Genomic DNA, 21,797 nt, shown 5'->3' on the forward strand with positions numbered 1-21,797 from the left:
AAGAAAGGCTGAAACAGGGCTAGAGTGGGCCAGAGAGGGGCTGAAGCAGTCCAGGTTGGGCAGATGCTGGGGTTGCAGGAGTAGTTTTGTGCTCAGGAACTGCTAGAAGGATTTTCCAGGGTTTCAGCCAGGATATTTCTCTCAAACTGTGAGGTATAGCTACTAAGGAAATTATCTCTTGGGTAGGCTAGTTTCGGCACCCAAATTGTACTCTGATATTGCTTAATAAGAAAACCCTTAGATAGCTGCACCGTTTTCCCGCATTGGGTTTTTCTGGTGACATTGGTCCAAAAATAATGGTGTCATGTGGTGTGTTTGTTCTTGTTTCTTTTAGTTGTTGACCTGTAATATGTTTAGCATGCACTGGTGTTTATTTTTAGTATTTACTTTGTAAATAACTTGCTAAAGGAAAAATAAGAAGTAGGTAGGAATAAATTAGAAAAAGTGCATGAAGGGTTTCTAAAGTAAGTAAACTTAGAAACTTCAACATGGTATCAGAGCGTGATTGCATATCACAGGAGGACTAAAAGACATCAGCCGAGTAGAGAAATAGCAGCAGAAAACAGTTGTCCTGATGTGACAGAAGCTGTTTCTAGCATCACAAAAGCGAAGAAGTGTAACGCAGAGCCAGCCAGAGCCACACAGAAGAAGTCGAGAGCTACGTAGATCCTCATAGAGGCAGTGTTGTTGATGCAGAGGGCCAGAGTGAGGACGCATGGCATACCAGGGCTGACGCAGACCCATCTGGGGTGACGCAGAGCCAGCGTGAGGTAGAGAGGGGCTGACGCAGTTCACAAAGAGGCAGTTGCTGGAGTCTAGAAGGCTGCAGAAATATTGCAGAGTGGAGATGGTGAGGTACTATAGTCAAAACAGTACCTAACGGAGTAGGGCCAGAGGATTTGTTACCAAGGGTTTCTAGCCGAGGAACCTAGATCAGCAGTGCAGTTGCATAAGACGATCAGAGTAGGGGGCATCTCGACAAGTGGCAGAAGGATTTCCAGGAGGGAAATAAGGACTCAGAGGGAGTCCAGAAGAGAACTTCCAAACAGGAAGTAGAGACTCAGAGGAGTCAAATAAAGAACTTCTAGGAGGGAAGTAGAGGAGCGTCATGGCACTACACGGGGTAAGAGACCAGGTAGACTGGATAGAGCTTCAAACTTCGCAGTCTGGAAGGCCAGAATCTTATCAGTGCTTGACAGGAATCGTGTCAAGAACTTTGCCTTAAAGGTAGTAGCTATCCTAGTCAAACCCAATGATAATTACAGGTATGAAGAGGCGATGGCGAGGGCCAAGTGCATTATCCTTGATGGGGTCAAGGATCATGTGGTACCACATACAGCTGAGAAGGAAACGACAGTTGAGATGTGGGAGGCTCTCAAGAACCTGTACCAGCACACTTCTGTGTAGAGAAGAATGTTGTAGAGAACCAGATGAGGTTGTATCAGATGAAGAAGGGTCAATCAATTGACACCTTCCTTGGAGGACTGAATGAGATCTGAAACCAGTTGACTGCTATAGGAGAGACACCGGATTAGGAGCTTATGGTGAGGACAACCCTGAATGTTGTCTCAAAAGAGTGGGAAGTGTTTGTCCATAGCATCTTGGGCAGAGGGACTCTCCTACCTTGGGACGAGATGTGGGAAGCTCTTCGCCAGGAAGAGACCAGACAGCAGTCGAAGACAAGTAGCAGCAGCAAAGGGATCAAGGTCAAGCAGGAGGAGGAGGATGTGGCCATAACATCTGAGAGAAAGCAGGAGAAGCGGAAGAAGAAATATCTCTCCAAGATCAAGTGCTTCCATTGTGGGGAGATGGGTCATTATGCGACCCAGTGCCCAAGGAAGAAGAGTAAGGGAGAGTCTTCCGAGACTAAGGCAGCACCAGCACGGACAAAGAAGGAAGTTTTGACAGAAAATGATTATGCCATGAGTGCACACGTACCACTTGAGCGGAAGTTGGGAGACATCAAGTTGTAGTCAGGTGGACTACAGGTGATGAGGGGCAGGATCCTGAAGTACCCAGCCTCTTGGACCTTGCTACGGGAACCCAGATGAGGAGTAGCAGGACTAGCTGAGTGGGTAGAGATGGATACAGATGAGCGGCAGAGAGAGATACAGTGCAAGAGTCCCAAGACAGTGTAGAGCTAGCAGGCTACAACAATGTGAGAGGCATAGGAGTGTTTCACCAATGCAGGATGGCACAGAGAGGTGTGCAATGGTGCGAGATGCAGGAGAGTTGTTGCAACAACGCAGAGGTCAGAGAGGGAGCACTTGTCAGTGGCAGAGGTCGGCATCAGTGGGTGTTTCTATCCCAACAGCGAGGTCATTTGGAGGATCAGTTACTTACTTCTCAGTAATTGAGTTGCAGTGTAGCAGTGGGCATCACAATGCAACATGATGAGAGGAAGTGCAATGCAGATGCAGTGTCGAGAGAAAGCACCGGCAACAACACAGATGCAGAGGGAGTTGTCGTACAGATGCAGCAGTGGAAGTGGCAGAACCATGGGCAGTAGTATAGGAGGTAGCAGTGTGGAGGATGGTGGGCAGGAAGGCTAAGCATCAACACATGTACCGATGTCGGATGATCAGAGTAATACTCAATGAGGAGTATTGCTAGAGCACAGTCCTCACTAAGAGGGAGTGTTGATTTCAGGTAGCATCGGATGTGCTCTAGCCACAAAATTTAGTGGATAGCTTGGGGCACATGAGATCTCCAATATCCAAAATGGTTTGGACAAATTCTAAACAGATCAGGAGATATTAAAATAATTAATATTTTTAATGGAGTCCCTAAGTCTAAACTTAGGGAAAATAAAATATTAATGTGTATTAATATGAATCTGTGTTAGAGTGGTCCAAAAGACATGGATCAAGCCAGATCTAATCTTAGCCATTGATTAGGGACTTAATCTTGGTCGTTGAGATGTCAACAGGAAAAGTATAAGAGGAGGGGTCACTTGGAGAACACACCAGAGTGATCAGTCATTTTATTCTCTAGAGCGGGGTTTGCTAAGAGAGATAGAAGCAATGATCGGGAGAAAATCTGAGGGGCATTGAGTACAGAGAAACATAGAAGGCAGAGACTATTCCAGAGAGTAGCACAGTAGCCAAGGAGAGTGACGCAGAGCCAACAAGGGCTCACGCAGGGCCACAAAGAGGCAGCCAAGTGCCGCGTAGAGAACCAGGGAGGCCAGCGTCTCTGATGCAGAGGACCAGGAAGATAACGCAGGGCCTCCTGGGGCTAACATAGGCCAAGAGAGGCTAACGCAAGGCTAGCGTGGGCCAAAGAGGAGATGACGCAGTCCAGATTGGGCAGATGCTGGGGTTGCAAGAGTAGTTTTGTGCTGAGGAATTTTCGGAAGTATTTTCCGGGGTTTTAGAGAGGAGATTTCTCTCAAACTGTGAGGTATAGCTACTAAGGAAATTCTTTGTTGGGTAGGCTAGTTTCAGCACCCAGATTGTAATCTGATATTACTTAATAAGAAAACCCTTAGATAGTTGCACCGGTTTTCCCGCATTGGGTTTTTCTGGGGACATTGGTCCAAAAATAATGGTGTCATGTGGTGTGTTTGCTCTTTTTTCTTTTAGTTTTTGATCTTTAATATGTTGAGCATGCACTGGTGTTTATTTTCAGTATTTACTTTGTAAATAACTTGTTAAAGGAAAAATAACAAGTAGGTAGGAATAAATCAGAAAAAGTGCATGAAGGGTTTCTAAACTAAGTAAACTTAGAAACTTCAACACTACATGGCCAAACCCATGATGGTTTTCATTATCCAGGTAAGTTCAATAGCTCAACTGAAAATATTTTCTTTGGATCTGGTGAATCCTAGGTCCAAAATCCACTTGAAGTGCTCATCCACCTCCTCGGTACTAGTATTCCACCTGATTTTTGTAGCTTTCTCCTCCAGATGGTTGATCTGTTTTTGAATCTGCTAAGGAATAGTGTTGTGAAAATTGAGTGCATCTTGATGGGCTGCAGTTTCAGCCCTAGTTCTCAACTTCATGTCTCTTTGGTGTCGTCATTCCATGTTTCGGCCTCTTATCTGATGACTTGACGAGGGGCCACAGGCAGAGTGAGGGGTGCGCTCCATGCTTGGTCTAGGCAAAGGGAATGGAAAGTGAGGCTTGTGAGGTTGAGGGTGATGAGCAGGGGAAAATGGAAATTGAGGATAGAGAATACTTGGGAGGGGGTTATCATAAGGCCTCCATGGTTTGAGAAGGTTGAGGAGAATAATGAGGACATCATTGCATAATAGGTTGGCTTGTATGACAAGATCAACCCTGGGGATGGAATGATTCATCTTACCGGTGGAGGAATGGGAAGGGTGGTGAGTGTAATCCATGTTCATTCTAGGGATCAAGTGAGAATTAAGAATATCATTATGTGTGTTGCGAGTGATGGATTTCATCACACAACCTCAAAGGTCTAGATTGAATTGACCATCTATTATTTGCGAGCTGATAGGATGGTTTGGAGGCTCATTAATACCATAACTATTTTTGTCCTTTTGATGGAGCTCTTCACACTCCTAAAGAAGAGGGTCATTAGTTAATTCATGCCATGCATGAAAGGTTAACACGTTGCTACTTGTCATTCCTTTGTTTTCCAATCGGTCAACCATGAAGTTAGGCTTTCTCCTGATCGTGACCTTGCTTATGTTGATGATGTGTTGTTGGATGTGTTGGAGTGTTTTCGTAATCCTTCATTTGGTGATCAATTTATTAACCGGAATGTCATTCTAGAGCTTGTGAGTAGTAAAGGTGGCTAGTGTTAAGTCTCCTTCAATGATGAGTGGAACGAATTTCTTGAACATGGAAATTTCGAGCCCATGCTCCATAGCCTGAAGCTCGGCTACATTGTTGGTGTTTATCCCCAATTTCTTGTAATAGATCCAAAGAATTTCACACCTGTGATTTTTAAAAAATCTTCCAAAACCTATAGATCTAGGGTTTCCCTTAGAGGCCCCATCGTAATTGAGTTTGATAACATTATTTCTAGGAGAGGACCAGGTAGTCGGGGTATCAAAGCTAGCAGAGGAGATTTTATAATGGTGAGGGGAATGTTCTCCAAATATAGGAGTTGAAGAATACAGATACCTAGAGCATGCAGATGGACTTGCATTGGAGGAATACTAGAGATAAAGACTGATTCTTGAATTATCTTCTTAAGTTTTGTAAGAAGAATCTCCCCTATTGTATGTAAATATGTAAAAATTCTCACATTCCTTTCTTTCCATATTACCCAGCAAAGGGTCCCTGGAAATAGGTTCCACAATCTGTTGACCACTAGGTGGAAAGTGATATGAGGTCGCCTTCTAGGGTATCTTGAACTAATTCCTTGTTCCTATTAGTCATCCTAAAAATTTCGGCCCCCTACTCCCAGAGAGCATAAGCATAGACATAGGAGTTTAGGAGGTGATTAATGGATTCCTCCTGGTTCTTACAAAGACAACATCGAGATGGCCCCGAAAACCCTGATCTCAAAAGGTTATCCTAGGCTAGTATTTTTCCATGCAAAACTAGCTAGATAAAGCAATTTATCTTCGACCACTATTGTTTAGCCCATAGAGAAATCCAACTCTGACTATGTTCCATTTGTTCGTGGTTGGAAAAATAACCATAGGCTTCCTTGAGACTAAAGATGCCTCCTGAGTTTTTTCCCCACCTCAATTTGTCATCTTCATGATCCACCTGGATTTGGCACTCCTGAAAAAGCCCCTTGATAGTGTCCTAATCAAAATTGTTTGGAAGTGATTTCCAATCATTTATGCCAAGCCATTGTCTCCATCTGCTTCCCTGAGGGGTTGGTTTCTAGTAATGAGCCACCAGATTTTTCCCTTTACCCTAAATTATCCTTTGCAAGTGGGCATAGTTTTATTCATTTAGAGTCAAAAGTTGCTGCCACACATCCTCCCAGAAGAGAGTGATTTGTCCATTATGGACCTTCGAAAAACTGTATTTGGTTGATAATGAGACTTGTTCTAATAGTTCAATGACCTCCTTTTGATGATGGTTAGGAGCCTACTTGGATTTCCATAGTTATTCCCAAGGGGTGGTGGGGGTGTCTAGCCACTCCCACCAAGTTTTTGCACCCAAGGCTTTTCCCATGATTTTTGGGTCTCTCAGCCCAAGTCCTCCAACGTGTTTTTCCTTGCACAACTTTTCCCACCCAATAAAGTCCCATTCCTTTTTCTTCTTAGAAACTCTCCAAAGGAAATTTATTTGAATGCTACGAATAGAGTTCAGGAAAAATTGAGAGTGGTTATGGCAGAGAAGAGATACAGTGGCATAACTTGTAACACTACTTTAACCAGAATAAGACGACCAACTAGGTTGAGGGACCTTAATGTCCAATTGCATAGCTTGTTTTGAAGTAAATTTAGAAGATCTTCCCAGGTTGTCTTCCTGTGGGGCCTATTAGTGAGAGGGACACCCAAGTATTTTGAGGGAAGGGAGCAATTCTGATATCCAAGGGTTGTGATGATATTTCATTGAATAGGGGGAGGGGTGTTGAAGAACAAGTTTTTTTATTTCTGCAGATTGATAGTGGTTCCTGAAGCTTTAGAGAAGAGTTTCAGAATGTGCTTGAAGGTTCTAGCCTTCACTGTAGTTGGGATTCTCATGAGTAGGTTATCACCCACAAACTGCTAGTGGGTGGAAAAAGGAAAATTGGCATGAATTTTTAAGCCCTTCAACTAGTTATTGGTCTGAGTTGCTTGAATTGTTCTTCCAAGACCGTCTGCCATGAGAATGAAGAGGAAAGGTGAAAGGGGGTCTCCCTGCCTAATTCCTCGAGTAGGAACAAAGGGCTAGGTGGGGCTCCATTAAGGAGAATAAAGAAGAAGGTTTACGAAACTAGTGCCATGATTCATTAAAGTTAGTTCTTATTGAAGTCGAAAGCTTCAAGAACTTCCCTCATGTGCTTCCAACTTATTTTGTCAAAATCTTTTGAAATATCAAGTTGCATTAACATCCCAGGTTTCTTAGAAGTTGGAAGCGTGTGTATAGTCTCATGGGATAGATATTGTCCAGAATTTGTCTCCCTTCCATATATCCTGATTGGTTGGGAGAAACCATAAGTGGTAGCAATGACTTGAGCCTTTTGGTTAAAACCGTATAGATGATCTTGTAGTTCACATTGCAGAGGGCAATAGGACAAAATCTATCTGGGGTGTCTGGACCCTCTTCCTTAGGAATTAGAGTTAAGAAGGTTGCATTAAAGGCCCTAACACTATTTTGTCCCTCCTTGAGTCTTCCACAATGGCATGGACTTCCTCTTTAATAGTTGACCAACAGGCTCTAAAAAAGTCAGTCGTGAAGTCATCTGGCCCTGGGGATTTGCCTGATGGCATTGACATTACAACCTCCTCAACTTCTTGCATGGTGATTTATTTGAGAAGCATGGTATTATGGTCTTGATTCAGAATTGTAGGAATATTGTTAACTATCTCCCTAATGGCTTGGGACCTATCCAGGTTGGGCTCCTCAAGGAGGCTCCCATAGAAGGTGTTCAATTCCTCAAATATTTCCTCCTAAGAGCATGCCATTTCTGAATCTTTTCTTTTGAGGGATAAGATATTATTTGTCTTCTTGTGTTGGATCATGGATCTATGGAAGAACTTGGTGTTTCGCTCCCCACATTTTAACCATTGAATTTTGGATTTTTGTTGCCACAGTTTCTCTTCTTGTTTGGCTCTTTCCTCCCATCTTCATTGCAGTTCTTTTTCCTCTTTCTTCATTTGATCTAGGATTCCATGTTGAATAATGTTTTTTAAGTTCCTCCATCTTCTTCTCTAGATATTTCTTTTCCTTGAGAATATTCCCAAATATTTCTTTGTTCCACTATTTGATTCTATTTTTGATATGCTTTAATATTTGTTGAAATTGAAACATTTGAGATCCTCTTTGGGGATGATTTTCGTTCCACCATTCCTTAAGGTTGGCTTAGAATTCTGGGTGGTCCAACCAAAAAGCTTCAAATATAAAGGGTATATTCTTGGGAGCTCCTAAGTGGTAGATCTTCAAGGCAATAGGCCAATGGTTAGAGTCGGCATGAGGTAGGATTCTACCATCTATTTTTGGGGTTGCTAGGAGAATGGATTCTGAAATTAGGAATTTGTCAAGACATGAAGCAATTTGTCTTTCCCCACCTCTTTGATTGTTCCAAGTGTGTATGCCATTGGTAGTTTTCATTTCCACCATTTCCATCAGTTCCAGGGCCTCCCTGAAAGCGTCTACATCCCTATCCAATCTCCTAAGACCCCCTTTTTTCTCATAAAGGTTGAGTATCATATTGAAATATCCACCTATGATTTTATGGGGGTAAGGAAGCTCTTCATTTATTCTTCTTAGGGTGTTCATCATGTGGATTATATCAGCTACTTTGTACGGTCTGTAAACATTGGTAACACATAAAATTCTAAGTGCTCCAATTAGTTGAGGGACTGTTGTGATTGAGTTCTAGCTAGCTATGGATTTTTTAAGCTCAAATAGCTTTTCATTCTAGATTCTTAACTATCTACCTACCATAGATATGGTAGTGTTTTCTATGTAGTTGTAACCATTGCAACACTTCTTCTACAGAGCAGGTATATCCTCTAATCTTATTTTAGTTTCTTGAATGAGAACAATATTTGGTTTACTTTCCATTATTTTCTACTTTAGAAGCCTTACTTTTGTCGGTCCATTTAGACCTATTATGTTCCACGAGATCAAATTCATTGAGAAAGAGTTGGAGTTAGGGTTAGGGATCTTACCTTTCCCTCATTTATCAGTCTTGCTTCGAGCTCTTGTAGTAGTTGACTGGTTGGTTTTCTACCTCTTTTCCTTCTCGCTCCTTTGGGATTGCATTGTTCAGCTCGAATGTCAGACTTTATACCCATGTTGTTGTGTTCTCCATACTACCTCTTTGTTGTAGCCAACTTGAGATCTTCTTCGTAGAGGTATTATCCCTCTATTTTTTGAATATAATCCTATAGCATAGCTGCTAGACCTCACTTCTCCTAGACTTATGTAATTATGTTGAGATCCATACCCCCTAGGGCCTATTCTATCACTTCTTCCTCTATTGTGTCATTGTTGTCCTCTCGCTCCATTTCTACATCATCAGTTCCTTGCCAAGCAACATCTAGGTTTGCATTGGGATTGACTTCTTGTTCTTGAGTTTGGTGGATGAGTAGGAGTTGATCTGTTGTACCTTCATCACTTGTGGTTTCTTCCTTTTCTTATTCCTCCTATTCCTCACCCATGGCTTCAAATTTGTTCCTATTAACTTGGGACGTTGACGCCTATTTCCCTTGGGTCCTTCAATTGTTTCTATTTTTGGGTGCCATTTTTGTGTAGCCCCATTCATAAGACCTCTTTTGATATTGAGGATTGGTGGTTTGGGAATCATTCTGAGGGAAATACGTGAAGAGATGCACGTGTTCATGACATTTCCAACATCTAAAGGGTATGTATTCACAGTTTATGCTCTAGAGCCACACTTCATCCCTGAATACTAGTTTGATGGATTTTAGAAGAGCGCCTAAAACATCTAGGTAAACATAGATGCATGCATATGATACGTAGTGTCTTGCTCTAGTTCTTTCAAGCATTTTTATATTCTCCTATTTCATCTCCTATGCCTTTAAGGACAGAGGGAGACCAATAGTCCATGGGCAGGGAGTATAACTGCACCCAAACAAGGAACCTTGTGATATCCTCCTTTTCATGGGTGAATTTCTCTTTCCAATAATGCATGTAGAGACTAGATGAGTTGAAGAAGTAGGCACCTTCTTCAAAGATATGATCCTTTTCCTCCAAAAGATCGAAATAATTGTGAAGAGCCCTTTAGAGCCTAGTTGAAGCTTGATCTCTCCCTTTGGGCACCAATTCATTTGGATCCACCAGTTCAGATTTTTCTTTTCTAGCCAGAAGCCAATGAAATTACAAATGATTGCATGTTCTTGCATATAATCCATGTAATTTGAAACATCCAGGTCCATGATATCTAGGGTCGATATATTCTTTGTTTTGGGCTTGCATGGATTAATAGTTTGCGGAGAAGTTTGATATTTTCGGCTAGAGCTTACAGGCTAAGAGTTGGACTATTTGTTAGTTATTTTCTCTGCCCCTCCCTCTCCTGAGCGATTGGCATCGATCTTATTGAAGGCATTACAAGTGGTTATCTTTGAAAAAAATAAGACTTTGGCTCCTTACCTTTACCAACTACGATTTCATGGTAGGAGGGGCTTCTGGACCCCCTCCTAACATTTCCATGGAAGCGTTCAGAGAAGAACCCTAGGTTAAATCCTTAGCTTGCCTCCCACACTCCCTCGAGCAGTGTACTTCATTTTTTTGGTTTGTTTTCCATGTTGACATGACACACAAATAACATTTGTTGGTTTTAAAATTTTGGGCATATCTCTTATTGCTTGAGTTTTGTTAATATTCAGCAAGTTATCAAATCTTATGTGCCTCACGCATTTGTGCAATAGCTAGATTTAATTTGATTGACTCATGTAACCATATTTCTTCTTGAATTTCACAAAGAATATATACATTATCTAAAAGTCTTAGCCCTTTTCCTATGATACTTTCTGAAGATGATTTCCTTATTTCACAGTCATTGTCATGGAAGATAATATTGTATCCTTAATTGCACATTTGGTTGATGCTCAGAAGATTCTACTTAAGGCCTTCAACATATGGCACACTATGTGCTTTCCCCTTGCCATTGTTGAGACTCACTGTGCCTATTTCAACAATTCTAGTAGATCCATTATCTTTGAAGGTTACATTTCCTTCCTTCTCTTTTCTTAGTGAGATGAACTTCTTCTGGTCTCTTTTCATGTGCCTAGAACATCCACTATTAACAAACCACTCACTCTCCTTGTTCTAAGCATACATAATCAATCCACATTTCTCAGGTGCGGATTCTTTAGTCTTCCTTTTCCAGATTCCTTTTGACTTTAATGGGAAGTTTTCGCTTGATGACCTGGACTGTTTCACTTATAACATTATATATTATACTTTGAAAGAGGGGAAAATGGATTACGATTTATAATCTAGTCTCAAATTTTAATGTGAACATCCTTATTTTTAGGAGGTTGGCGATTGGCCCTGTAAGCCTTGCAGTGTTTTTCCTTATGAATAATTTTTTTACAAAGAAACAATGACCAAGGAATATAGTTTGATACCTGTTAGTATAACCTTGCCTTGATAATTCATATTTTTCTAGGGAGGGTTGTCTCTTTGGATTCTCATTCCTTAAGTTATCTTTGTTTCCTGTTGGACTATAATGATGAGACCTTTTAAGGACATCATCAAAACTTCTAGGTCTTTTGGAAATATTTTTGATGAATTTTCTAGGGTTTTCTTTATGATGAATAATAGGTTATTCCTTTTCTGCACTAGAGGATTCGCCTATATAGCTGAGCTCAGACTTTTCATGTGGTGGCCTTTGATATTTGAGAATGGTATCCAAGGTTTGTGTGCTCTTCAATTTTTTGTTGACTTTGTCGACCTCCTTTTTCAAAGATACTACTTCAACTTCCAATTTTTCACAAATTTATTCCTTTTCCTTTATTTTATTGCTGAAGACTTATTCTAATCATTTTGCTTCCTCTTTCTGAGTTTTTAGAGAGACGATTTCCTATGATAACTTTCCATTCTTTTTTCTAAGTCTAACATTTTATTCTAAAGCACTAATAAATAAATCATTCATACCTTCAATTCTTTCTTCTTCTTCTTCCAGATTTTTTTCTTCTTGTGACACAACCATGAATAATATTTCTTTGTTTTCATCATACTCTTCCTCACCAGAGACATAACTATCTTTCTTGGAGAAGAAATTCCTCTTTCTTGAGCCTTCCCCTTTGAACTTCCTTTTCTTAGGTTCTTCTTCATCACTGTCATCTTTAAGAGGACACTTGGAAACATAATGTGCTATTTTATGACATATGAAAGAAATAATAGGTAACTAACCTTTAAGCTTGGATCCTTTCTTTGCCTCGTGACAAGTCGTGTCATTTCAATATTAGAATCATCATTGTTGCAATCACTGCTCTTCCCTTTTCTTGATGATTTTGATGCTTTGAATGCAGCTTGCTTATGGGTTGGATTTCTTGACCTTGTCTCTTATCTTGTGAGAACTCCATGAATTTCATCCATTGATAAAGTGTCCAAGTCTTTTAGTTCTTCTATGGCACAAAATTTAGCATCAAAATGGTCTGGAAGAGATCTCAAAACTTTTGGACAATCATCTTTTCTTTGACGTCTTCACCCAACCCTCTAAGAGAGTTAGCTACTTCATCTACTCAAGGGAAGTAAGAAGCAATATCTTCTTCATCATCAATTTGATAATTTCAAATTGACTTCTAAATTTTTCAAGCTTTTCCTTATTTACCTTGCCATCTCTTTCATAGATACTAATAAGTTTGTCCCACATTTCTTTAGTTGATTCACAACTCATTGCTTCGGTGAATTTTGAATCTGACAGGCCACTTGATATAGAGTTCAAAGACTTTTAATTTACTACATACGCCTTCTTCCCATCCTGGTCTATCAGTAGAGGAGATGGGATATTATATCCATCTATAATTAATTGCCAAACTTAGACACCAAGAGACATTAGATATTACTTCATTCTGATCTTCCACAAGGAAAATTTTGTTCCAACAAAGTGGGGAGCTTTAAGTGCTTATTTACTATCCATTTTGATTGAAAACCCTTCTTCCAACTGTTAGGGTGATCTTGAATAAGTTGAATTTGATTCAAATTGTTAGAAATATTGAGAGGGGGGTTGAATCACTATTTCATCCAAATGTTAATTTTTTCCAATTGAAATTCTTTTACAAATGAGAAGCACAAGCAATACTGAGACACAATAATTAAAAAACAAAAAATTACTTGAATAATTTTAGCTCAAAATACAATAATGAGTACATCAATCCTCCTTTACAAATTCACACTACTAAATGTCAAGTATGGACAACAATCATTTTCACAAACCAAGGCACCAACATGGTAATGAAGAAACCAATCCTCTTGAACAAGCTGAGGAACCAACCTAACAAAAAATGAATTAGGATACCAATCCTCTTTAGGCAACAGCCTAATAAATTGATTCAAAGCATACTTCAATGTTTCTCAAAAAACAGCTCCAATATAGAATCCAAAATTGATCCAGGATCTGCTCCAAGACTCCTTCAAAATAGACTTCAAATTAGGTTCCAAAAGTTGCTCCAATATTCCTTCAATAAGGGCTTCAAAAAAAAATCATCAAACTTCAGATTAGCTTCATATCATATTCCAAATTAGACTTTATATATACTTTTAGTCAGGTTCCAATTAACATCAAAATCACTTCAAAGCATGTTAAGATTGGCTACAAAGAAGGTCCAATAGTATGCTACCATAGGTTCGAATACAAGCCTGCTATAGGGCCAAATACAAGGGTTGTCACACGGACGAACTAAATTTTGTTCCAGGGCCGAAGTTAGGGCCGAAGCTAAGGCCAATCCTAAGGCTAAAACAAGGCATAACAGAGATCTGTCTCAGGGCTGAAATACAAAGGCCGATTTGAGGCTATCTCAGGGCTGAAATTTTTAGAGAAATAGGCCGAATATCTTCCACAATTTCTTCAGATAAATGCTTCAAAAATTAACCAATACCAATCTCTAAAAAACCATAATTGTAACAAGAAAAATAAAATTTTATAGATGACTTCTTTCACTCTTTCCTTCTCTCGTTGGTTCATGATATATGAATCTATTCTTTGTTGCTCAAATAGGTTCGAATTTACTCGCTTTCTTCACCAAATATGTTGACCGAAATGGTAAATGGTATGACCTATTTAAAGGCCTTGTTGACCTCCAAACAGGGCCTTCTTAACCCAAGTAGGATCGACTTGTCCTATGGTAGGGCTGACTTGACTGGGGCCAAAGAAATTCAAATTTTATCTTGAAAAATTCATATCTCCTCAATTGAGAGGAGTTAAGGGGTGATCACACCTTTTTGTAAAGTTCTTACCTTCTTTAGATAGATAACATTTTACATCAATAACAAACATTTTCTCAACAAAGGGAGGTATCCCAATTTATGAAAAGTAAACCTACTTAAGTGAATTATGACTATGTAAGCTGATGGTTTACTTAAATGAATCCAAATACATGTAACAAGACAATGGATGTGGATTACAATAACTAATTAATGCTTGAAAGATAACAAGTTAGGGACAATAACATAAATAATCAATATAACCACTTGAGAAAGAAGGTTAAGAGCTAGTATATGTGTGCCCAATGTGATATGCAAGATAAATAATATAAACGACTTCAAAGTTTCAATTATATGATCCTCACTGCAACAAATTGAACATCAAAGAGGCATGGGACCCTTTTATGCTACTTTAGGACATAAAGAGTTAAATAAACAAGCAGAAATAAATGGTGCAATGTGTGCTTTGATTACCAAATTATAATATGCTAATATAAGGACAAGATTAGGGATGTCCACAACTTATAAATCTATTTGATGATAAAATAACACAAAAATTTCATATTAGAAGTGAAAGGAGAACTATCCAAAAGAAAGAATCTCCACTTATGAGAAAGACATCTTAGACTTTTCTACTAGGGAAACAGATATATCGTGAAATATCACATCAACTAGTGCTAGAGTCAAGTTCTAAAGATGTATACTAATGAAATAAAAAAGAACTTGGGAAATTAATGGTGAATCCTCCTCAGGATTTCCAATGTTAACGCTTGAATTCATGAATAAAATCTCCAAATTAAATATAAATAGTTAAAACTTCTTGAGAGGTTAACTCACAACCATATATGTAAGATGAACTTATAGAAATAATCTAGAAATGAAATAGAGGCTAGGTATGAGTAACAAAACCTTTAAGCATCGAACTTAGCCTTACAGTTTCTTCAAAATTGATTTTATTATTGTAATGTATTTTTTAAAATTGAAAAATCCTTAAATCAACCCACATGATTTTATAAAACCTTGAAGAACAATTTTATAGGGTTGTTTTGCATTTCTAGAGTTAGAGATAAATAATAAAGCACAAACATTTGATAAAAGTAGTCTAGGAAATGAAATAATCAATGATATTTACATTAGACCATGAAATAAATCTAAATTAATATTTTTCTTTGATTTTCACCATTAAATTTCTTTCTAAACAAATAGAAAAATAAAAATATTTTGATTTTAGGGTTTTGAATTGTTTCTGGGAGAAGACATGTGTCTTTCTCCAATTAGGCTTTTGCATTCAAGAAGTATACCCCTCTAAGAGTTGGTCACTCCTATATTAAGGATTGGGATGAGAGATTAGAAGTCTAGGTTAAAATAACCTCTCATCTAATCAAGAAAAGATATGGAGATGAAGGCCATACAATAAGGGATTCCACTAGGAAAAATCCTTCTAACCAATATGATCAACAACTTGAATAAAATACTTAAAAAATTTGTCAAGGAACCAAGAGAAAAAAATAAGCAAAGAGGAAGATGGAAGGATAAAAACCCTATATATCTTCCTTCTAAGTGGTATACTTACTTGTCAAATGGATTGATCTAGAAATTTCATAGAAGTCTTGAACTATCACAACAAGTATTTAATGCACCAAGAAAATAACCAAGAAAGAAGTGAAACCAACACCTCCAATGGGTAGATCTTCAACAGGTTGTATATTTAAATGATAGTTAAAAACAACAACAAAAATTTTGAATGAGATATGAGCCTTTATTTATAAACGATCCTTTTATATCCTTTTCATTTTTTATTATTTCCTATATATCTAAATTTGGACTATGAGAATTACAAAAAGTGACTTGTCATCCACATAATGAAGGATACTGTGTCAAGTTACAAGTAAAACATGTCACATGTACAAACCCTCCAATAGAGGAGACACCCCTTAAAAGAGAGGTCAACTTGGTGAAGAGGCTCAACGCCTCTTCGAAAATGCATAGTGATCATGGTATAGAGGCCTCCCAAACTAAGAATAAGCCAATGTCTAGCCTCCAAAGGTGGAACAATCTCATGGAATGAGTGAATAATTCCCCAAGAAGTGGAAAACTCCTTAAATCATGTTCATAAATCCTCAAATCCTACCTCTAAGGTGTGATCACATTCATATCTCAAGAAAAAAGACTCCATTTAGGGTGGGAGTCACCCTTTATGTCAAAATAAGTCATAAAACTCCCCAACAGCTAGCATGACATCCACATGTGTGAGATTAGCCCTCATATTAAGTGATTAATAGCTTAAAAATTATGAAATGAGAGAGTGCTCTAGGATTGTCAATGTGGCATGTCAAGAGGAGAATCATTCAAGTGGAAATAGCCCATATGTGCCTCAAACGATGTGACCAATGACTTGGGATACATGAATGATGTCGAGATCTATGAAATTTCATCAAGAAACATGAAACTATGAGACCAACTAGAGAATCATCTCGAAGAGTCTGTTAGCGCTTGGAATTCACCTAGGCTGAGATAGACAAACTCTCAAGGCTACATCAAACCATTTCACCTCGTAGCTAGCCCTACGAGGTATGAGAAGGCTCTCTCGGGTCAGATTCGATAGATCTTTCAATATGATTAGGCTGACCAATTAATAATAAAGATTTTAGGCTAGTAAATTGATAAGGGGGTTGATTTAATGATTTTTGGGGTTTTTGGTGGCAATTGGTGGAAGTGCAATTCAAGGTGCGGGGATTGAGCACAGTTTTCACAGGGGGATCTAAGGGGCAAGGTAGGAATGAGTGCTGATGCCTTAATCTGAGATGGATGATCAGAGATGATAGAGGAGAAGCTAAAGAGGGCAAACACACAATTCGAATCCTCTCTAGACAGTAGAAAACATTAAAATTGAACAAACTAAAAAGCTGAGCATGTCAAAACATGAGTTCAAACTTTACCACTTCATCTGTCCAATTTAGAAGCATAAGAGAGATGTGAAACACATAAACAAACTTACAAGAACATGTAGAGAACACACCATCAACAATCAGATCCACAAGAATCCTCAAAGATGTCTGTAAAACCCTGGCTTTCCTTGCCTTCAATTGCAGAAATAGATGCACAATATACAATAAAGCTTCCTTACACAAGAGTCCAACCATCAAAATGAGAAGGAGAGAGCATAATATAGACCATCTAGACCATCTAACCCCTTTCCCCACCTCTAGGGGTCGAGCTCAGCTTTCTAGGAGCAGTTTGAACAAATTCTAAACTAAGAACTAGAAAATAGGCAGCCAAACAACTTGCCTCTATTACTTAGCTAACTCATCCATGCATTAATTTTTCACTTTTTACATCATGGAAGCTTCTAGAAGGGTAAAGAAAGATAAAATCTACCAAAGTGCCATGAAAATATTACATTTATCCATCATCTACAAGTAATAATAGTCAACCATAGTCAAAACAGTGTTTTTTGACCCAAAATGTGAATTCTGGCAAATCTGGAATCTGGAAGTTCTGGTCGCGCCCCTTCACAGCTGTTTTTGAGTGGGTTCCACTGGTCCAAATCAGGTGCAAGATGGCTCATTGGAAAGCTTGGCCTGTCTAATTTCCATCCCAAGTGGAATTTCTGGATTTGGAGTTGATTTGACCCCTCAAAAACCATTTCTCCCAATGTCACTTTCTGCAACTCAAAAAGTGGGCAGAAAGTCATTTTTTGATGTATTTTGAGCTTTTGGAGGCTCAAATCTCAAAATCAGGCTTCTCCCAAGTATTGGTAATTTTTCTTTTTGCATGCCCTTTCCAAAAATGCCAAGTTTTCAAAATTCCTAGCAGTCCTCCAAAATGGTCTCACCCGGGTGAGACCAAACCGTGGGCAAAACCTGTAATTTTACCAAAAATTTCCAAAATGCTCCAAAATTCTCAAAATTTTCACATTTTGATGCTAGATCAAGGCTGATCAGTACCATGATGAGTGAGGGAGGCTTCAGCCAAGATACGGAGTGGGTTTGTCCTTTTCTTCCTCTTCCGGGCCTCAGACAGCTTCCTTTGGAGAATTTTCATTTTAGCCTTGCAAACATGTAACCACTATGATGACCACCTTTGCCACCCTTACGAGGCCTCTGCTGTGTCTCAACCTCTGTAGAAGAAGACCGGTCATCACCTTGCTCATTACTCTCAGTGGTTGACATGGTGTTATTGAGCAAGGTGGAATAAACAAGTCAAGATGACCGCTGCCTTGCCTGCAAAATGCTGTGAAATATGTTGTTTTCAAGGGGAAACATCATGAGGGATACGTTAGGGGAGGGAATTTACATATAGGAAAGGGAAAAATATATACATAAACAGGGAATTCTGAAGGAAAAAATCACATAATGCTAAACATGTCATTCCATCTTTCATCATTTGCAAATCAATACTTTATTTAGGGAAACTGTGTTTTTCAAGCACCAAGGGAAAGGACAATGAAAATCTGATTCATGGAGGGAATGAGGGCATCAGTATAGGGGAAATAGGGTAATGAGGGTATTAGGGATTAGGTTTAGGGGGACAATGGAACCCATCAACAAAGTCTGCTGCCAACCAATTTATATAACAGCAGTTCATTTAAAACAGAGGCAGCCTTATTTTTTCATTTGCCATGAGTAATTAGGGTTTCACTGTGTGATTTGATCATAGGGAGGGATATTCAATTGCACAAGGAGTTTAGCTGAAGGGACAAGCAATTGAATTAGGGTTTACATAGGGAATTAGGTAAGGGAAAAAAACAGAGTTTTTGAGGAGGGAAAAAAGATACCATGTTACTGCAAACCCTAACCACAGCAAGTCTGATTTCTTTGATGGCTATGCAAATGAATTTTGTCATGACTTTTATTTGAGCTTTGAAGTCTTTGACATATACACAAGATGACCTTTTTCTTTTGTTTTTTCTAAGGCTATGCAAGTGGCAAATTTCATTGTTTTTACAATTTTTTGAGTGCATGCCTTGTCATCACTTTTTTATTTGTTTTTTATAATGTTTTCTTTTCATTCACTGTTGTACATTTACATAGGCATTTTGCTGAGTTACTGGTGCTTAGGGTTTGATCATTATACATGGGGAAAAGGTAGGGTTTATAGGGTTTGAAAGGACTAGGGTTTGCAAATGATTTAGGGGTAGGATTTGTATAATTGACTTGCAAATGAGATCAATAAGTTTGACATGTTAACATATGCAATTTGTATGGGGAAAATAAAAGGAGGGACAAAGGGAAAAATTTCCTTGAAAAATAACAAACTGTCACACATATTGCTTGCAAAAACAACTATTCATTTAACCTATTTCTTTATGGATTTCTTGCACAAAATTCATGATCATTACCTTCCTTTCCAATCCCAACACCATCATCAAACATGTGAATAAGGCATACCTTAATAACTTGAGAGAATTTGAGGGTGATTTCAGCGTTTGAGTGAGTTTTTAGGGCAAACAGAAGTTCTGGTCGCGCACGGGCTCAGACTGGTCGCGCCCCTGTAACTGGTCGCGCCTGTGTTATTTAACACTGCGCGTTGGCCTGTAACTGGTCGCGCGCACCCAGATGGTCGCGCACGGTCTCAGACTGGTCGCGCGCACCTTTAACACTTGTGCTTTGCAGAAACTTGCCCGAATTTGCTCCTTCCGCCTCTAACACATATTTTTGACTTTCAAATGCACAATGAGAGTGAATTTAGAGGGAAATCAGCTTTTATAGGGTCACTTTAAAAAAAAATTAACTTTAGAACCCACTTTCCAATGTTTTGAACTTGCTTTGCTTTTTAACACTGTTTAGAGTCTTTTTGTCCTGAAATGAGCTCTTTTAATGTGTTTGACTCCGTTCTTTTTGCAGGTTGACCGCCTGAGGGACTGTAGTGAAGGAACCAGGGTTATTGCCGGCAATTTTACAAATTTTTGAGAATTTCTTTATTTTTTCAAATTTCCACATGGCCTTGGACTTAAAAACAGGGTTTTTAAACCCAAGGCATAAAATGAGCTATAGCTGAAGAAAATGATAATGAAACGTATGTACAAGACTCCTTCCGGCTTGCTGGGCACTTGCTAACCATGACTCATGACCTTGAAAATATTTTGACTCAAAACCCTAGACCTAAGACCATGGGACCTCAAGACAAAAACAAAAACAAGTATGACTCAATTACATTGTTGTATGACCTGATCCAGCAAAGCCAAGAAGGGAACAAGACCAGCTCCTCCATCAGTGTTATGGCATGCCTAACGGGATGCAAGACTGATGCTGATGAGACACCTACAAATGCATATGCAAAGAGCTATTGATCACCGATGGAGGGCTTAAGACCGACACTAACATTGGCTCCAATGGGGATGGCAGCTCCTTGGAGGTGCCAAGAACCTCAGACCTCTTGGGAGAGCAGACCAGTGCTTTATTCATTGGGCAATGGAGTCAACTAGTACAAAAATAACCATACTCGAAAGACTTTATTTGACTTTGACTATAAACTGAAAACTTTCAAAGGATTATGACTCAAACAAACTGACTTTTTGCAGAAAATAAACAAACTGAAAATTCCACACCAACTAATCTTTCATCCTTGGGATTATAACCTTCACTGCGGGCCCCAAACTGAAGATGAGAGATCAGTTTCACACTTGCTGCAGAATGAAAATAAAATGGTACTTACAAAGCTTTTTGAAGGGCAGCAGTCCATCAAGATTTGAAATCATGATGACAACCACCTGTGTTTCTTACAAGACAATATACTATCAAACTATATCATAATGCCAATGTAACCAATCAAGCAGATGCCTTCTTGACTGATTCTCCCAATCAGATCTCATGATCAACAATACAAACCTATCCCTGGGCATCCAAAACCATAGCTGACCATGATCTCCTTTATCACTGAACAATGCAATAAACACTATCACTGCTGGCTGCAACAAACTTGCTAGAGGATCGTGAAAAACATGAAGATTTGCCACTGTCACTTCCTGCTGAAAGAACAAGGTATCCTTTGTTTCAAACTCTGATCTGCCTTCATCATGTGCTTCGGTAAAAGTATGCTCATGGGCTTCAAAAAATTCTGAACAAGTAGATGAGCATATCTCCTCTTGGAAAAGCATTTCAACACATGAAGCGTATGAAGAAGAATCTGAAATGTAATCCTGTATGTTTTGTTCTTCTATGGTGTGAATGTGCTGTAGGTCATCTTCATATGATATCATAACCAAATTATCAAGCTCCTTATTACTTTCTTCAATCATAAGGAAAGAAACTTCAGCTGATTCTTGAGGTGCAAAAATGACATTTCTATCACCTACCATAAGTTCATCCAAAGGAACTGTTTCACTTACTTGAATGAAGATCTCATCTTGATTTTCATGACTTGACTGAATTACCTCCACATGCAGGCCCTGTTCTGATGGCATGAGAACATTTGGATCAAAAGCTTTGTCTATGGTCTCAACAACAAAACCTTCTTTTTCAGAAGAGGAAGAAGGTCCACCATCATCTTCTTGACCATGTGCACACTGCATTTCTACGTTGACTTGAGCTGGAACAAGACCTCTCAAAAGTAGATCTATCTCATCTTCAGATAGAGGAGATAATACCTTTTGTTTTCTTTTGTTCAAACAGTGATTGTCTTCATATGACATGGCAATCAAATTATCATTTCCCACTGAGTTATCAAAAGAAAATTTCTCACTTACCTGAACATAGATCCCATCTTGTTGTCCATGAAATGACGAGATTACCTCCTCATGAAGGCTTTGTTCTAATGATGGTTTGACAGTATGATTGAGAACATGTGGATCCATTACTGTGTTTTCTACATTCCAGA

This window comes from Pinus tabuliformis, chromosome 1_2 (genome assembly GCF_031772625.1).
Source record: "Pinus tabuliformis cultivar Carrire ecotype Pingquan chromosome 1_2, CPIR1, whole genome shotgun sequence".
Classification (NCBI taxonomy): Eukaryota; Viridiplantae; Streptophyta; class Pinopsida; order Pinales; family Pinaceae; genus Pinus; species Pinus tabuliformis.